Source organism: Pteropus alecto, unplaced genomic scaffold (assembly GCF_000325575.1).
Source record: "Pteropus alecto unplaced genomic scaffold, ASM32557v1 scaffold11, whole genome shotgun sequence".
In the NCBI taxonomy this organism is placed as follows: domain Eukaryota; kingdom Metazoa; phylum Chordata; class Mammalia; order Chiroptera; family Pteropodidae; genus Pteropus; species Pteropus alecto.
In genome coordinates, this window is record NW_006431956.1 from 13847538 (window position 1) to 13867819 (window position 20282).

Sequence of the window (20282 nt, forward strand, 5' to 3'; positions counted from 1 at the left end):
GAGCTATCTGACTCGGCATTTATTATCACTGAAGTTTTCTTAATTAAATTTGAACTTACTATTGTGTTGGTCTAGATAATGCACACATCGGCCATGGCCTTTATGATTTATTTGTACTTGAAGACTATAGCCTTGACCATAAGTAATGCTTAAATTGGTCTCACACATGGTTTCAGATCCATCAACACTTGGTTCGAGTCAGCCATCTTGGTAATGCTACTATGTATTTGTGTGTTCCTTTAGAAAAGATGATGAAATCTTTTCGGCATGGACCATCCTGTGCTCAGCCCTTCCTCTTGGCTTTCTTTCTTAAGCTCTTGCCTTTATCCCAAGATAGTGAGTGAGCGAATACTCTTTCTGAAGCAGGTGAGAATTGGAAGAGTTGGAAGAGTTGGAAGAGGCAGCGGCCCTCCAGCCATAGGTGTCTCTGTCTCTCCTATCTTCATGGGAAAGTTTTTCTTTCCGCTTCTACCCGCTACCCCTCCACTCACTGAATAGAGATTGGGTATCTGTTTTGTTCCGGGTGTTGTGCTAGGCAATGGACGTACCACCGTGGGCAGTATGGATGAGATTTCTCCCTCCTTAGGGGAGAGTAAAACATTAAATAATTATAAGGGTGGTGACCATTATGAAAAAATAAGGAGTATTTGATAGGGAGACTGACATAGTGCGTGGGTCGGGTAAAAAGTCGGGGAAGTCTGGATAAGTAAAGCCAGAGAGGAAATCAAAGAACCCTAGAATTTATCTTTAAAGGAAAGGAAGGAGAATACAGTACAATTTCAAAGAGAAAAGGGCAAAAGATGCTTTGTTTTATACATAACCTCAGAGGCCACCATATATTCAGTTCCAAATCTGTGGCTCTCTGAAGACTGATCATTTTTTATTTGTTGTCTAAATACTTCACCTTTTCTCTTTCTCTTGAACATTATGCTATTTATCAATTCCCCCTATGATTAGATGATTGGAATCAAAAAAAGTGGGCCACTATGCTGTTAGGATCATGTGACTAGCTATAATTGGAGGTGAAAAGGTTGGAGTAGAAATTTGTCAGTTTTGACTACAGTGAGGTCGAGTTATTTATAATGTTATGCTTTTCCTTTCTCCATAAATATAATTAAATAAATTCTCATTAAGCATCCACTAAGAGCCAGGAACTCACGCAGCTGATGGGAACATAAAGATTAATAAAGCCATTTTGTGTTCTCAAGAATCTCCAGTTCAGCAGCAGAAACTCAGATATAGAAAACTGATGGAATAAGTCTTCTGTGGGAAATATGAGTAAGGCATAGGGACCAAGAGGAAGAAATAGTTTTCCCCACGTGAAGGAATTTGGAATGCTTTCAGAAACAAGGAAATACTTGACTTGATCTTTAAAGAGTGATAAACTATCAATATAGCTAAATAGGCTTTTTTAAAGAGTCAAATCATTTTTGTAGTTACTGCTTAACATGAGGAATAATGCTGTAAAGAGAGAAAATGCACCAATTGAAGCACACCTGTTTTGTTTTCATCTAGGCATCTTGGCGTTTGTTGGTACTTGATATTCTGCTCATGCCGTTGCTTGGCTTGACTACGTTATGGAGTAAATAGTCTTGAAATTTGGGTATGGGTTGAATTTATATCAATTAAATCGTGTTTCCCATTGTCTTACATTTAATTAAAGAGATGGTGTGCTTTTGATTACCTGGCAGTTGGCAGTGATAGCTCACCCTTGAACTATATTTTCCTGCCCTAAAATTGCCTTCTACAGCAGTTAATTAATCATCAGTGCACTTAAGCAATGGTAAGTTACTAAGGGAGATGCTGTTTAAAAAGAACAAACAAAAACAAACCCAAAAAACCTTTTGGTAAATGGGGAAGGATTCATTTTTGGGGGGAGGTGGGGTGGGTGAGGCAAGCCTTGGTTGACCTCACAGACTACAAGGACCTTGTCAGCTTACAATCCCTTATTTTTTTATTTTTTACGCCTACAGCACCTGGTCTTCCTACGTGGTCTCCCATCCAAGTACTAACCAGGCCCAACCCTGCTTAGCTTTCGAGATCAGCAGGATCAGGCTTGTTCAAGGTAGCATGGCTATAGACCAGGGAAGGATTCTTGTGCAAATCATTGCTCCCTGGTTCATTTGGATAGAAAGGTCAGATTTCTTATACTGGATTTTCATCAAAGTAGGCAAACTAACAGTACTCCATGTGCAATATGCCAGCCACCTGTTATATTTGAAATTTCTCTTAAAATAATTTGTTAAACTGCACTGCACTTTCTTCCTGCTAGTTAACTGACTTGCTAACCTCCTACCAAGATCTGTCCATTTTAAACAGGAATGCTTCAAACATTCATCAGGAAAGCATATAGAAAATATACTTTGGCTGAAACATGAAGCTAATATTTAGATCTGAGCACCCACTGGGCTTATCACACTGGAGGCAAAATGAGTGGGGTTGGTTTTCTCTCAGAGAAATATCACTTTGGAACAGGAGGCCCTTGGTCTTTGTTCTGTGGAACCCGTGGCCATAGAAAAGCGACCCGGAGAAGTTCAAAGATATGTCTAAACGATGCAAGTATTTATCAAGGAGCACTTTTAGGGGTAGCGGAGTGACAAACCTTCTCCCCACACCTAAAGTTTGGGGCTCCGTGCTAAATAAATACTAAAGAAAGCTCAATCCTGTGGTTTTAAAGGACCATGAAAGAGAGGGCCTCTCGTCTCTTCCCTCTCTCCTCATCTACAGTTAGCTTGTGAATAAAACCTAAACCAGCGAAGATCGGGGAGAGTCTCCCCACCACGGGAGAAGGCAGTGGATGGAAACAGGACTCGGGTCAGATTGTGGTATTCCGGGCACAGGTCTACCACATGTCACTGGTTCGATCGGTGTCCAGAGAACGAGTTGACAGTGGAGAATCCTTAATCGGTCTTTGCTTTCCAAAAGAGAACAGTCAGTTTTCAACATCTTTCCCAGTCAATCTCACATTCGAACCATTATCCTGGACCAATACTTAAGATTGTTGTTGACATAAAGAGTAAGTTTGGTCACTGAACATTGTCTCTTCTGTCTCTGTGACACTCACAAGTCACTGTCCTAAGTGACTCACACTCACTAACCAGGTTCTAATGTCGTTCTTCTCCGTGTTACAAGTGGGCTGTTTAGATAAAGTACGTACAAACCATCCGTTCATCACCATAAAGTCATCTCATGTGCACACAGTCTACCGAAGCACTCCATTGTACAAAGCGTGGCATCTTCATTTTCATCTTTTCCTCGCCAGTTAGCAAGCTTGAAAAATAAAAGTGATGAATTAAGCCACTGCATTGTGAAGTGCAGCTCAGACTTCTTTCTTTTGATGGTACTTAAGAGTAATCATGGCTTGTGCCACCACCACCCCACATTTCCATTTAAAAGCAACATTTCTTTGAACTACAAACCACAACATATAGTTCTGTTTATTGTACTGAGGGGAAATGGGTGAGATTGCCAGATTTCTACGAGAATTACAGGGTTTTCCAAATCATTGTAGAGAAAATTACTGAGGTTCAGTGTCATTGGATAAAGCATATTTTTAATTTGCCTGCAATTCTTTCTCTAATTGGTACTTTGGTTCCATTTTCAAAGCACTTTTGAATTTTTCTTTTCCAATTGGGCATCGAAACTTTTTTAAAACACCATTTAATTTTAAGATTATTTTCTGTTTTAATTGACATAAAATATATCATTCTGAAAGGAAAATTATTAACACATTTTGGGTAAGGAACTCAGTTAAACTGAGCTTGGTAATTGCTTCCTTAGGAATGAAGTTTAGCCTCTATGGATATTGGGGGAATCTCACAGTATAACCAGCCAACATGTTGAATCTTGGTTGAGCTTCCAGATCGTAAGTGCTAATTTTGGTTCCAACAGCAACCATTTCATTAGCTCATACTTGCTTTTTACTAAGGAAGTACAGAATAGGGATCATGAAATTGGACACATCACAGGCTTTTTAACAAAATTTTCCCCTCTGCGTAGCTCATTCTATTATATTTTTTTGGAACTCACTCCCTCCACTTCACATAAAAATTGTTTCATTCAAAAACATGACCTGGCCCCATACAAGATAAAATAGCGCTCCCGGGCAGATTTATGCAGAACTCATCTTCATTTTAGGCTGGTCACAAGAAGCACATAGAGACAGAACCAAACGGAAGCTCATAGGCAGGAGAAATGTGATGGGAGGGGCTCTGGGCCGTAGAGGCCACCTGGCATTCCTCTACCCTCAGCCTAACGATGACATTAGAAGGTCCTTTAGACTTCCTTCTTTCTTCTTTCCACATGATCCAGTTCCTGTAACAGATGGTAGCGTGTTTAGGCAGTAACACTGGTGAACGAAGAACTACCAGGAAAGTCACTGCCCAGGTAAGGACGCACTGATGCTCACTGTAGATGCAGGTTATAGTGATAGGGTTCCCCGGGTCTCCTGTTTCTAATGGGATAGGTGACCCCGGTCACTTAATTTTTTTGGCCTTGGTCATCTTATCTATTGGAAAAAACGTTCAAGTTACAGAGATGATGAAAGGATGTCTGGGGTTTCTTTCAACTCTTTAATTCCTCGAGTGAGTGACCGACCGAGAAGAGTATGAATTCCCGAAGCCACACTCCAGGGAGCCCTGCCTTCACCAAACCACTCCATCATTGTAGAGTACAAAATACGGCGCTTGCCCGTCAAATTCCAGTCAAAGTGAATATACATCCACAAGTTCTAGTCACATTCCAGCCAAGTTGAGATAACTGTTAAAGTAGCAATGGATTTATTTAACAATTGTCTTTGAAATTTTTGCTTATTTCTTCCATGGTAGCTATTAACAGCCATCCTGGAATTTCGGTAGAGATCTGTTTTCACACACTCTTCAATGATCTCTGTGAAATAAATCATATTGAAATCCCCGCCCCCCCCCTTTATGAATTATTTGCCTGGAGGAAAAATTCTTAATTTTCTTTTTTTGTCTAAATTCATGTTAGAATAAAGTCTCCTTTGAAAAGTCTTAATAAAAAGAGCAAAGATGGGAATAGCTTTCACCCCAATTTTTTCTCTGGTGTCAGGGCTCTGAGGATGACGTCTTTGATTGCTGGAAAAATGTCAGGGGACTCCCACCGTGTAGAAGTGTGTGCCCTCCTGTCCCCTAGACTGTTGATCATTTATGGAGAGCAGCCTTTGGGAAGAGAAAATATTAAAACCTAGTTCATTATCTTTCCACACTAAATATATAGGAGAGGGAAGCTGACGTTTTTCTACGTGAGATGTCCCCTCACTTTGCCCAACTCAAGGGAGAGAGAGAAGAATTATGTTTAGAGACTGATAAGGTTCCCTATGGTTACTATCAAGAGATCAAACTCTCATTAACTTTTGCAAGTGTGAACAGAGAAGAACACTTGACAAATAATTATCAAATTAAGTATTACTCTTTCCTTCATTCTCCTTTCTCTAGAGACATTTTAAGAGAGTCCATGCTAGGCATGAACAGTCTTCTTTGAAGTGAAATACACACTTGCAACTTTCGTTTCATGGTTATTTTTAAGTTCTCTCTTTTAGAGTACTTGGCAGAATCTCTCACAAACGGCTCACTATCTGAACCCTGTCAGGATCGCACATAAAGGCCCTTTTGCTTTTCTCTATGTACAACTGTCCCACACCACATCCTTAATTAAAACCCTGGGGTATCTTTGAGAGGGACATGGGGCATCCCCTTTCCTACCTCAATACAAGAACATGAATAATACTCCCAAACGTAAAAACGATCAGGGCACACATTTTAAGGTAGTGAATTTTCCAATGCAGTACCGACGAATTAGAAATGCACACTTTAAACCAAAAAACTACTGAAATTGCATAAATAATAAGTAATAGTTTGTGTTCCACATATTACTAAAGTCATTCTAACAACACACACATTTGTGAACTGATTTTATGCAAATGTCTAGAAACTTTTGAGTCAGGGGAAGACCTGAGGTGCCTAATGCTTATTTTCAGATTGCTGTCCAGTATTATTGGATAACTTGGCGAAATGAAGAATGCTTTCTAAGACTTGGTGATAAGAAAATCCAACTGTGGCTTACTTTTAAAAAACTTGAGATTTCACAAAGTGGTACACAAATCAGACAAAAGCAAATGGTTACAAAGATGTAATGCTTTTACTTAGTTTTAGAAGGTTTGCTGGTTTATTCTAGCAACCTAGTTCTTGAAATTTAGCTTTCTATAAAGAGTAGATCTTGGAGGACAATGGCGATGTGACCAAAACTGGAATAACCACACTGCTCCCAAGCTGGTGTGGCAGCCTCACATTTCCTATTGGTTTAGGTAAAGACCAGCTTTGCAGAATGAGCATATACTGATCTTAGTTTGCAGAATAAGTAAGACTTGATTGATTTGAAGTCTTAAAGTCTTAACTCTCAATGACTATGAATAATACACCTGTGAAATCTTGTAGAAATTTTGTAGATGGTTAAGATGTGTAAGCTTTTTTTAATTTAAGGTGAAACTATACACTATGTTCAAGAGTAAATTATAATAATTACGACTAATTTCTAATACGACATCACAAATTATAGAGGACTATGTTAAGTACTGACTGGCTATGTTCTACAGTGCAAGCCAATGATCAGAAATTGTCAAATTCTTAAATCTGCTAAAAAGTGAAAAAAAATGGATGTAGTACACCTAAATAGCCTTTGCTTTTTTTCTTCCAAGTTCTACTTTACATACTTACGGCATTTTTGCTATAGTTTGAGTACACAGTCAATTCTTGTTATTTGCAGTAGTTATATATTGTTGAATGACTAACATTGACCCCGAGGCCAAGAGCACTCCCACTCGGGCCTGAAGGAAGTTCATCTAAGGCATGTGTTTTGTCATAAAGCACGTCACAGCCTCCTCGTGCTTAGGAACCCTGGACGGCACTTCAGCATACTTGGGGACCGTCTTAAATAGTAAAATTGCCAAATAAAAAGGCACTAAGATGTGAAAAACGTAGCACTAAATAGCCCATGAGAAGGACACTTTTGTACAGTACGAGAGCTGAAACAAGAAGGCAGACGGCCGCCTTGTTGGCGTTGGTCAATGCCTACGGAAGTGCTGGGAGTATTAATTTGGGGATTACAAATAAGTTTTAGCAAGTAGGTGAGTTCGCAGATATAGAGCCTGTGAATAACGAGGCTTGATCGTATAACAAGCAATACAATAGTTTCTAGTGTATTTTTTTCCCCCGTTAAGTCTTTGCCTAAGATGCAGTTGAGATGAATGCTACTGGCTTTGTTGAGTTTTAGCATTGATGTAATTTGGTTCTTGATAGATTTTTTTCCAGAGTAGAGTCTACTCGCCATTGTGACGCTGCAGAAACAGACTGCAGTCGGAGACCTGGCCATCACTTCAACCTTCTTGGCTTTTTTGATATTCTTTTCTAGCCTGTCCTTCCAGACTTAGCCCAGCAGTGAACCTGGCAGTGTCGTGAATATTGGAGGGGAAGCAAGCTGCTGCTTCAGTCTCAACCACGTTTTTCTGCCCAGGCCTGCTCAGATCGTGGAAAAGAAATTGAATTTAATTCATAAATTCAACAGCTTGAGTTTAGTGAAACCGTGATTAAATTGGGCTGCAAGGTCATTGGAATCAGTGCTGTTTCTTTTCATATCATTTTACATGTTATTATTCTAATAATAGTGCAAATGGACTTGGATGCTGTTTGCCCATCATCCATCTTATTGATGTCATTGAACAGAACTCAGACACACAAAGGGCATTCAGCTTTGATGTCCTTTGAAAAAGAAAGATCTTTTAGAAATGTAAATGGCAAAACGATTTACGGTTCCATCTAGTTCTGCCTGGTTTGAGAGCATCTCTTACTGTTTCTGAGGTAGCTACTAAAGCCGGTGGAAAAACTTGGGTTTGAATTTTTCAGAAACTTTCAAACCGATATTCAAATGTTTTACCCTCTTACATTCTCATCCTTAGTGCTGTAGATTGGAACTTCTTGCTATGTTCAAACCAAGTCTAACTCTAATCTGATTAAATTGAGGTGACTTTTCAAATAAAGGCTTTGACAGCTCTCAGCCTGGATTTGTTAGTTCCAGAGAGTGGCTTTTTCTGGACTGCTGAATTTGCTTCCAAGAATTCGTGTTCCTGAGGTAGACGTTGGAGTGGCTGTCATGTGCAGTGGAGCCAGCAGGTGGGTGGCAGGTCGCCCATTTAGGGGGCAGCCTCATAAACAGTGGGGGAGATGCTACACTAGGTGGCCTTTGAGTGGGGAGAGAGAGCCTACCGGCTGTCCAGGTTTTTCCTGTGTCACCTCTCTGACTCACCCTCACCTGAGGCAGACCAGAGCCAAAGGACAGCAGGACTGCCGGCCACCAGCCAGGCCTTGAGCTCAGTTTTCCCTTTAACAAGCGATGCCCACGGGCTTCTCTTCGTGATGCAGGTGGATGGCAGCTTGTGATTCGCGCCTTTGCCCTGTGGGCGCATGGTCTTGGCAGCTAAGATGAAGCTGTCGTGGGTGAAGTGCTTTAAAGCATAGTGATGCTTTCTTAGGCTCTGTGTGAAAACAAATGGGGAGGAGCCCTGATGAGCTACTGTGGGAAGAGCTGCAGGCACCAGGGAGAAGAACATGCAAGCACAGTGGGGTGCAAGGGGTCAGCCTAACCGCTGGCTCCTGGAAAGTCTTCAGTTTTGAAAGACCGTCGGTAGAAGATGGATTAGAATTACTCCGTGAGGCCTGATGCATAGAACTCTGGTAGTTTAGCACGGACCACAGGGAGAGGCAGTGTTTGGAGTGAGATAAGCAGGAATTTTGAAGCTACACAGACCTGGTTTTCAATTCACTTATGAGCTGTGTGACTTAGAGAAAGCTATTTAATCCCACTGACTTTCATCTGTAAAATGTCCAAAAATAATACCGAGCCTGCAGAGTTGTGTGAGTAAGAGATGATCTATTCAAAGCATCAGACAGGGTACAGCAATGCAATGGGCATTGAGTATGTGGCGGCTTCGTGATAGAGCCGCCTTCATTTAATGACTGTTCAGTGCTGACTCTGGTCTGCGTGTTAAGTTAGGCACTGGAGAGGCAAAAGGAATACGAGAGATAGGGCAAGGTGGTGCTTACAGTCTGGTGGTGACAGCAAACAAATCAGTAGTTAAAATAGACTATGATAAAAGAAGCTGGTGACATGAGAACACACTGAAGAAGCTCCTCACCCATGCTGTGGGGCTGGGAAACTTCCACAGGGAGAGACGTCTACACCGATCCGTGAAAAATGAGTTAGTTTAGCCAGAAAGCGGAGTTTCCAGACACACCGGAGCATAAGCGGACACCTGGAGGGAAAAGAGCATATAGATCTTTAGTGCAACTGAAGAGAGTTCAAGGCACCTGAGCACAGGTACCACAGGCTGTGTCAGGCTCAGGGCGTGGTTGGAAGCGGGTAGAGAGAGGATGAGCAGAGCCAGGAGGCCATGCCAAAGAGTCTAGATTTTGTGTTAAGGGCCATGGAAGGGTTGTAGGCACAGATTTGCTTTTAGAAGGGCCACTGGCCGCAGGGTAGAGATGGATTGGGAGTCCAGAGCGGAGAAGGCAGCTGTAAGACAGAAGGCAGGGATGCCCGGTACCGGCCGTTGCAGTAGGCCATGCGGGAGACGAGGACCGGCTGATTCAGGGTAGAGGTGGTGGCAGGGAAGATGGAGAGAAGCAGATGGATCCAAGGTGGACTAAGGAGCTGAAATCAATAGGATGTAGTGAATGGAGGAGAAGGAAGAGGAGAAAGAGTTGAGGGTGACTTCAGTTTCTAGCCTGGACGTCAGGATGGATGGTGGTGTCTTTCACGAGGTGAGGGAGCAGTTCGAGAGGTTGAGCAGATTAGGAGTTTGATTTTGGCCACTGTGTTTGGGGTTATAGGACATTCAAGGGGAGATGTCCAATAGGCAGTTAACACAGATTCAAACCCAGGAGAGAGGTGTGAGCTAAAGAGATTGACTCATCTGCATATAGAGGCCTTGAAGCCAAGGGCATGAATGGGAAGGCGGAGGGCGAGGATGGGAAGGGCGAGGATGGGAAGGCCGAGGGGGCGGCAGAGCCAGAAGATGAGGGACAGACCCTGTTCACAGTGGTGCCTAATCAGAAAAGTTGAATACTTTCTCAGAGACTCTTCCTTTTACCAATTTTGATGAGTTATATTAATCGGCTAGTAAGGATAAATAGAAAATTACAGAATGTTTCATTTTTGTTGTTGTTGACTAACAGTGAAAACAAAACTTTAATAAAGCAAATTTTAGATAAGTTTAAAAAATGGCAAGGAAGGCTTTATGGAGACCAAATATTCTAAGAATGTAAGACATTTCTGAAGGAAATTATGTAGGTCAAGGCCCAGTGATAGCAAAGCTGATGCTGAAAGACTTTGCAATTAAACATTGTTCTTTAGAAGGTGATGATGTTTATCTCTGAGGACGTATGATTTGAGCTCTCCTAGCCACACCTCACTTGCATCTCTCATTCTCCAAACAAAATAGAACAAAAACAGTTCTATTCTGCAGGCACATGCAGTGGTTTTTAATCGTATTAGCATTCCCTTTACTAGCATGGAGGATCTTTTAATTCAAACCTCTGGAGCTCTCCAGGTTTGCAGAAAGGGCGCAGGCATCAAAATTAGTGTTTGGAATGCTTGACATTTATGTTCACCTGTCAATCTCACAAAGATTTCATGCATGATTAGCAGTGGAGATAAATCCTCCATGTGCACACACAAAAAAAGAGACTTCTTAGCATTCACTGGTGTCCAGTTTAACGACATCCAGTTTAACGCATTGGGAAAACTATGTTCTGTCTTTGAAAAACTTAACTCTTATCTTATTATCTCTAAATTGCATTTCTATTTGAGACATTTTATTTAAAGTAGTTTCTGCAGAGGAAATTGGCACAGAGTTAATGATCTAGATCTTATGGAAAGCTAAGAATATAAAGCGAACATTGTGTCCAACACGCACTTTAATTTCTTTGCAAGGTAACTCAGAGTAGAAGAGCCTGCTGGTACCCTGAGCCAGAACCCTCTCCTGGGCCTTGGGTTACAAGTAATGGCTCCGTAACTTAAAGGGATTTCACATCTTGCTAATTTACAATGAGTATATTGGTCATATAATTAATTAGAGGTTAATAAACAGGTTGGAGATGAGGTGGTACTGTGTTCGTCATCTATGTTGTTCAAAGTTCTAGTGACTGGAAGGCCATGCAAACTATTTCTTTTTTAAATTAAATTTATTGAGATAATATTGATTATAACATTACATAAGTATCAGGTGTACAACATTAAAATTCGATAAATCTTGTATACTGTATTACACGCTCACCACCAAAAGTCTAGTTTCCTTTGCAGACTTTCTTAAGCCTTAGGCAGCTTCAGTCTCCCTCACATGGAGTTGTAAGTTGTTTCAAGCAGCTTCTTGGGTTTTTTTCTAGGAAATTTTATGCCATACACTGTAGATGGGAGCAATTCCTGAGTTAGTCTGTTTGAGAAGAATACTGAAATGCTGTGGCTTCTCCTGAAAGCCATCATTCATCTTGTCCAGCATCTGCCAGTCACGCGAACAGGATGATTTGCATTTGGACTTTGCCCACACTCTGTATCCGAGTACACCTTCTCCTCCTGCACCCTTTCTATTCCAACCGATCCACCTTGCCTGACTTAATATGCGTTTCACAGAGAATTATTCCTAGTCCCAAGATTCAGTTGTGTTAGGGTGGACGTCAGTAGGTTTTGTGGAGTGGCATCGCTAATTTTCAAACTTTTCTTTATTCTGGATTAAGAAGTTGGAAAAATATGAAAAATACTGCCTCATTGTTCTACCCCCAAGAAGTAATACTTGTTCACATTCTTGTTTATAATTTTCAGTATTTTACGATGCATAGATATTTTCAGACAAAAGTAGGGTCTTTTCGTACACTCTAGTCTTCTAAAATTGTCAGAATTTCATGAGCCTGTTTTCGGGTCATCAAAATAAGGAATATAAATTTTTAAATTCATTCATATCTCTTAAAACTGAAAATTCATCCTACTTTAGCTTCCAATTCCTTTGCTGCTGCTCAGCAAACACCAACCTTAGAGAACGTCTTCAAGTAAAAAATGTAAAATTACTTTGTCATAACACCTTTAGAAATAATTATAATTCTTCTGTCTCTCTCGTACCAGAGATAAACCAAATGATGGACAGCTAGAGTCCATTATTTATTTCAATCAGTCGTAGAAAAATCTCAGCTGGATATGGATAATCTCAGCATGTCATAATTGTCACCATCTCCATTAGAAAGAATTAATTAACCACATAATTTACAAAGTTTCTCATGATCCATAGGAAAACTACACTGTATAGTTCCTACTTTCGGTGATTTACCACTGCAGTGAATGAACTGGTTTTAGTTCCTCAAATATATGGCTTTGACGTAACAGGAGGGGGGCGTTTCCCTTGCTTCATCACCGTAGATGGTAGTTGACAAAGGGAAATCGCCAATGCTACCTCAAGCCATGAGATGTGTTCTAGAAAATCTGAATTGAACCAAAGCACGATAGTTTTTGAGTTCACTAATTTCAACAGCCAGATACTCCTTGCAAATGAACGGGGTGTTACCATCAGCATGCTAGATAGAAATTTACCTCCACCATGCGGCCACCTCTCTCTTGGCTTTTATATGAAAAAGAGATTGAGGATTGCTTGCATCACTAGTGAAGAGCTGAGGCAGTTGAATCTGCTTTAGGTAAGCTCAAATTAATGGGGAGTTTTGGGGGTAAGACTGGATAGGGATAGGAACTTATTTCTCCTTCTGGTCCCTTAGATCTGTTTTATAGATATGCCAAAAATTTTTTTTTGCAGCGTCCACCATATGTTGTGCTCGATCCAAGAGCATAGTAGCATCTTTGATTTCAAGGTTCTTTAGCACAATGGCATCTCAGTCATAATAGTCTTTAATACATCACTATGAAATCTACAATATTATTCAAATGGAGGTATTGCCATTGAACTGATTAATGAGTATGCAAAATTTACCTAGAAAATGAAGTCTCTGTGAAAAGAAATGAAGAATTTTTGCAAAAGATCATATGAAAAAGATCATAAAGCAAAGGTTTATGAATTCTGCATGCTAAATTTAAAGTTATTAAAATATTTATTACAATTAAAAAGTAATTCAATTAGAGTCTATCATTCAGAATCCTGAATTTATGCAAGAACTTATAAAACTAAAATGTAATAAATTCAAAAATAGAAAAAGAAAGGCACCATTAACTCCAGTTAAACCTTTTTGCTGCTTTTCTGCAGTGCCAGAGGGTATAAACATATATGTTATTATGGTTTAAAAAAAAAAGTGAAAATAATATTACTAGTGGACAGAAAAAAATAGTGAGAGGTGTTAAGAGGGTTCAGGTTCATCTGATGGCCTAAAGAGGTTCTCTGCCATTTGGTTTTCCAAGTTTACTATTTGACTTTTTAAAAACTCATTTGAAAATTCATGGTATAGAGGGCTCAGTGATGAGTCATCTTGTTGAAGAAATGACTTTCTGAAATAGAATGAACACATGAGCCCTTATCGTTTTTAAGTGATAGAGTGCTCGGGTTCATGAGGTAGGTTTGTAGAGGTGGATGTTTTCCCTCCATGCTGAGATTATTGTTGACACTTTTCTAGAAAGGAATGTTGAAGTCTTTTAGATAGGACCATATGAAATTGACATTTACGTATGTCAAAAACAGTTCAATAACTGCAGTTTCATGTGATGCATGCTAATGAATTCTAGTAATAATAGTTAATAATGGTCACTCATTTTCTTACTGTTGAATTTTAAGAGTTCTCTGTATAATCTTACTTTTCACAACCAAAATAGTCTATGTATTTTAAGAGACCTTAAATGCTATCATCAACTTTCATTTTACAGAATTTCTTGTTGATTCAGAACAAGGTTTATGCTTCCTCCATTAACACAGGTTAGAAAATTTAGTCATTTAATATATTTATATTATATATACATATATATAATAAGTAGTAGATATATATATTTAGTATAAATACATATATACACACATATACACTTGTACACATCAAATGAGCCAAATAAGGACACTGCTTTTAGAACTTTATGATTCGGGAAGGAAGAGTCAATGGGGAGGTATTATTGTTGATTTAATTTGATGGAAAAAGCGAGGCAGAAAGTTTCGAGGACATTATTTCCCTTAATATTGTCTTCACCGGTTGCTGATTCCAGCTATAGAGACTTCCAACATCTTCTGGAGGCTCTTTTGCATTCTCTGAAGGAATGTTAAAAATCCTAATTCTAGATAATTTCATTTTACTCCAGACCCTGAGTACTAAGATCCTGTTCTGTGGTTTCCTACCGAAGCATTCTGTCCCCTCGAGGAAGAAAAGCATTGATGAACAAAATCACCATGTTTTCTCACTTCTTCTACCTGGTGCTAATTGGAAGGGCCACCTAGTCAACCCAGGCATTTCACTTTAGATCATAAGTTGGGGAATTATAATCATATTTGATTCAATGAAATAATGCAGAATTCCTCGGTCCATGCCTGTGCATTAGGATCTACCCATCTTGCCCTTTACCTTTCAGAAGCTTTTCTCACTTGTTTTCAATGAAGGTGCTTAGGTCAGTGAGAACTTTTATGAGTCCAAATGACCACATTCATATTTGAGAAGACTTAAATCAAGTTTGTAATTACAGGAAATAATCATACACTACTATAGATGCAATTAAAGGCATTTTTCTTTAGGGGAAGCTTGTTTGTCTTTTGTATTTTTCCCCCCAAGCTCATTATAAAAATACTATTTTCCTTCATGCTTATAGTCTGAACTTTATAACTTCCTGCTGTGAATATAGAAATGAATTTTGTCAAAATCAAAGAATAGTTAATAGGATTTTTTTATTTAGGCTTTTAGGAGAAGTGGTTTAACATTTTTAAAGAAAACACTTGCTTTGCTCATGATTTAACTGAACTAGATGTTGGACCTCTGACACTTAGTAAATTCCATGCTCTTCTTTCTGTGACCAATGAATTGCTTTAAATTTTACGATTTGGAATTGGTGAAATAAAACCATAATTCAATTCTCCAAACTGGTTAGAATTCAAATGTACATCTCACTTAATAACATGAGAGTTTTTTGTTTGTTTGTTTTGCTTTTAAAATTCACTCTGGAATTTGCTAGCCATCAGAGAAACATGTGGGTTTGGAAGGACACCTCAGGTCAGTCCTAAAAGCTTGGAGAAGAAACTGAGTTGGCAGAATATGATCCTGCCAGCTGCAATTCAGCCAGCGTTTGAAATTTATTTGCATCTGAAAAGTACTACAAGATTTTTTAATTGTGTAGTAGACATGCTTCTTGGGAGCCTACTCCCTAATGTTCCTCTAATTCATTTGCCAAATGACTTATTTACTTGAAAGATATTGTGAAGGAGGTTGGACTGCATATATTATGATCTCTTTTCTTTCTGTGTATTATTTTAATTTTAAAATGTCAAAATATATTATTGGCTATTTTTCTATTTTACAGATTTGGAAACTGAGACACGATTTTGATAGGTTTAAGCTCCCATGGCTAGGTCTCCATCTGACTTTATCTTCTATTCACTATAGTTCATAAAGGCAGCTGTACTATGGAGCATTTCCTCTGAGTCTTCTATTCGCCATTTCTTCAACAAATGTATATTGGACAGCAACCACATGCCAGGCAATGTAACTGCAAGTATGGAAAATGCTAATACACTCCTTACATAAAATTCCAAATCCAATGCCTTCTGCTCTAGTAGAAGAGAAGGCACAGGGTTGCTCTATAGGATGTAGATGCCGATGCAAGGGACAGAACAAGCAGTGGGACCTGAGGGGTGGGGCACCTAACCCTGGAGGGAGCAAGGACATGAGAGGAAATCTCAGTCAGGGAAGCTGGCTCAGAGAAGTCGACCCTGAAGCTGATTCTGGAAGAATGAATCAGAGATTGCCAGACACAAAGAGTCAGTTGGAAGAGAAGAGGTCATGATGGGTCTAAGAAGTGGCCTGCAATTAGTTTAATGAGCCTGCAGCACAGAATGTGTGAATGTGGGTGGGCGGAGGGCAGGGATGCTGGGAAGCCAGGGAGTTGGGATAGATCAATGAAGTACCTGGAATGTCTAGTTAAGAGTCTGGACTTCATCTTGTGGACAATGGGAAGCAACTGAAAGATTATAATTAGGGAAGTGACGTGATCATATTTGCAAGTCCAGTGAGAAGGGTTTGAGCTGTAGCTTTTGAAAAGCTGCTTTAGTTTTTATTAACTCTTATGTGGTTGTCACATTTTAAACCCCTACAATGTGCCTAGGTACGGCCGTGTGCTTTTTCCTATACTCTTTACCTCTTTCTCTCTATTGGCTTTTATCTGCCTTGTCCATAAACAAGACTCGGTCCCATATTATAAATAAAATAATAATAATAAAGCATAAAGGATATTGCCATCACTGTTGGATCCAGCTGCCAAGAGGCCATTTCAATTGAGGACAGGGACAGTGGGTCAGGAATTGATTGGGAGGTCAGGAAGGTCTGGAGTTGGGAGTGTAGATGCTCTTTCTGGAAGCCTTACCATGAGAGTGAAGGGTTAACCACAAAAGATTATGAGAAGCCTGTGATCCCTAAGGAAGCGTGAGCGGAGAGAGCCTTGAAAGAATGGAGAAAGTTGGTGGGTGGATTTGCTTTCCAAAGGAGAAAGAGGAGAAGGAGGGACAGAAAGATCTCCCCACCCTACCCCGTCATCCCCCACTGCCCCTGAAGATTGGGGCTGAATATAGAGATTGCTTGTGGCAGTATAGCAAGTTGGAGAATAATGAGATTGCTTGTGGCAGTATAGCAAGTTGGAGAAGGCTTGTGTCCTGCCTTCAATTTTTCCAATGAAAATCTCAGGCTGGTAAAGAACAAGCCTAAAGAGAATGGACAAGATTTGAAGGTGTGTTTCTGTGGGAAGGAGAGGGGAATGTTGAGAAGGATTATCACCAAGGCCTTGCGAGAGCCCCGCCAAGGTCAGAGGCCGTGGGTGGGTAGTGGCACCAGGCAGCAAGGCTGAGGAATTTTTTTCAGTGAACGGAGAAAGTCAGTGATACTGGGACCGACGGGAGATTGAAGTTTGGCTGCGTGGCTGTGGGAGAGGATGAGTGGTTAAAGGAGGTGAAGGTTTTGAGAAGTGTGGGGAAGTGATAGATAATGACATCCACTCTGTTTAGGAACAGATAGGTAACAGGGAGGGGACTGAAGATGTGGACACAGTAGGAGTTTATGAGAACCGAAAGGTTGTGATCGAAAGTGAGGGTAACAGAAGTCGAGCTGAAGATTTCAGACATGAAGCACTAGTTGTGGGTGCTACTGAGCTCCAGGGGATGGCCATCAGTGTGGGTGGTGTGCAGGCAAAGACTACTCTAAGGTAAGGAGGCCAGAGGAACTGGAGGCAAAGGGATGAAGGGCTTGTCCTAAGGGCACTGAAACCGCCCAGGCTGGTGGCAAATATTAGAGTGAAGTGAGAGTAGGAGTCAGGCTCCAAATCATCATCAGTGAACAATGGAGTCATTATCTGAAGAGCAGGAAATATTAATGTAACTAGATTGTGCTCCTCTATAGAAGAAAGCATCTTATTTGCATTAAGACATACTTAAAGTAACTCTTAAAATCTGATTTCTAATCACAATTTTTCACACTAGATCTGGGGGTCTTGGAAAAAAGTTATAAGTACCTAACAGTAGGAATCTATTGGAATTCTAAAAGTATCTTGAAAACTGTTTCCCAAAAAAACAAAGCAGTAGTTCTTTCTCCTCTGCTGAGTTTCACCTTCCCACAATAATCCAACAGGAAGAAGGCTTTAACAAAGCATAATATGATCAGATATCTCTCTTAATGTCTTTTATTTGGGGAGGACTAAAATATATCTAATATATTGTTAGATATATTTTGTCCTCTCTTTTCAAAGCTCGTTTTCTATCCACCACCTATGTAGGCTGTTCTGTTTCGTATTGTTTCACGATGCCTCTCCCCACTACGATCATACTGACCTTAGTTAGTGCTTGTTGTAATAGAAGGCTGAGCTCGTCTTGTGGACAAGGAGACCCAAGCTACCTCTTCTTGCCATTTACCCATAGCTGGCCCAGAGCCTGATCCCGTGGGACATCACCACCCACACTGTTTGACCAGTCATTCTGTTTCTCCTCTCCTTCCTCCTTGGCATGTGGAAATACTTCTAAGGCGGTCTGTGGGGACAGTGACTTATGTTCCTGCCACCCATGAGCTTTTATCAGAAGTATGCTTCTGGTCAAACAGCAACTTTTATTTCCATGTGCTGCCACAGAGTTGGCAAACAGTATTAACCATTTCATGTGCTTTTCTACCGCAATTCGAAAAAGAATCCTACTAAGGATTGTGTTTTCCTTGCAGATTTTTCAAATCAAGAGCTATTATTTAAATACAACAAATCCCAAAAGTCTAAGACTTTGAAGACTTTAAGTTCATCTACTAAATTCTGCCGTTATGTACACAGAGCTTTAGATAAAACATAGCTATGTGTGGTCCCTACCTCTGTGGCATGCATAGGGAGTCTATACCCTGCAATCAGATGAAACAACATTGAAGGGTCTTTGTTTAAGGGCTTAAAAATTCAGTAATACTTGAAACACTTTGTCCAGGTCTCTAACGGAGATTCTTGGGTGAGTTCTCTGGCTCTTTTCTAATCAGGAAAGACTCGCTGGAGAATTAAAGCAGACATGAGTGAGAAAATAAAACAATCAAAACAATGCAAAATTGTTGGGGATTATAAAGAAAGAGATCCCGAAGACTTAAATTGACGTAGTGTAGAGTTAGTGCTAAGTTGTTGCAACAGTTTGCTGTGGAAGTTGTTTAACCGACGGAAAACTCTAAAAGATGAGCCCAGGAACTGAATTGGACCAGTTGGGACCAAATAACCGGGAGCTCAGTATTCTTTAAGTCGCAGTCTTGGCCCACCTAAATTCCCATCCCTGTGTCCTGGCAGCTCAGGTTGGTCACACAGACTTTCCTGAAGACCCTGTGGTTTGGGCTATAAAGGAAGTCCACTCACCTCACTCTCCAGAAGTAAAAGATGTTTATCCTGTGTAACTGCGAACAGGTTAGGCGGAAGAGCAGGGAGGCAGTGGGTGTTCTCACATTCCACTGGAGTTAAAAGTATCTTATTACCTTCTTAAAATCCTGGCCGAATTTGCCCCAGACTATTTATGGTGCACTTCATATCTACCGGAATTTGACTCGTAGCTAATGTGTTGACTCCCCAAATGGGGAAATCCATTGCACTGTTCTGTCAAGAAAAACGACCAGGTTGTGGTTGAGGGGGGGGTTTATTCCAAGAGATTGAAGTCTGAGTCAAGTTCAATACTCAGCAGCCTGTGCGTGAGACACTGCCTAATGCAGACACTTTGAGAAATTCTTCATGGTAGGTGGAGAGGAGGGGATACAGAACACTTCTTATGGTTAAAAAAAATAAGTGGTCTAGAATATTCTTATTTAGGTCATCTCTGGAAATAAAGAGACATGTAGGACTTTCGTTGCATCATCCTATGAACCAGAAATCTCACTTTTACTTGCTGCAAGCTGCATGTTGAAATGCACCTAAGTGAATGCTCAGGAAGTCTTCTTTAATGGCAATACCCAAACGAACTCTGAACTCTGTCTCGCCTTGGCTGCCCCTGAACTTCACAGCCCCCTGTCCACCCTTTCTCCTCCCTTCTCTCCCGCTCATCAGAGGAAAGCCCCTGGCATTTTACATCTTTCATTCTATACCCAGGAAACACCAATTACACTCAGGGACTTTCCTCTAACTTGCAACCAGACATGGGCTGGGCTGGGCAGCTGTCGCCATCAGAGGGGCTCCGCGCAAAAGCTTCCATGTCATTCTCCACTCCGAGCATGTGCCATGGGTCTGAGAGGTCCCGGATGTCTTGTGTGTGCTTCAACCCCTGCAGACCCCTCTTGTCTGTTCTTCAGGTAGACTGCATCATCAACCATGTCTTCAGTTAACAGCTTCCCTCGACTGGCGGCAGTTCACCTGCCAGAGCTGACGTGGGGTTTTTCGGTCTTGACTGCATGTTAATGAGACTAACACCTGGGACACAGAGACCCATGCAGGGTCTGCGTTGTCAGCGTTGGAGAGTTTCCCGCAGCTGTCCTTGCTGTAGTCACCTTGGGGCCCCGCCTTTGCCAGCTTGGTTCAGGCAGTTTTCTCCTTCTATTTTACATATATTTCACTCTTTC

General features: G+C 40.6%; 1 protein-coding gene and 1 pseudogene across 8 annotated transcripts in view; one reads left to right on the forward strand and one right to left on the reverse strand.

Annotated features, from left to right (window-relative positions):
- The window catches only part of KIAA1217 (KIAA1217 ortholog), a 268562-nt gene that overhangs the window by 41296 nt on the left and 206984 nt on the right, over positions 1-20282 (forward strand). The window lies entirely within an intron of this gene.
- Positions 1965-2082, reverse strand: LOC112475662 (annotated as a pseudogene).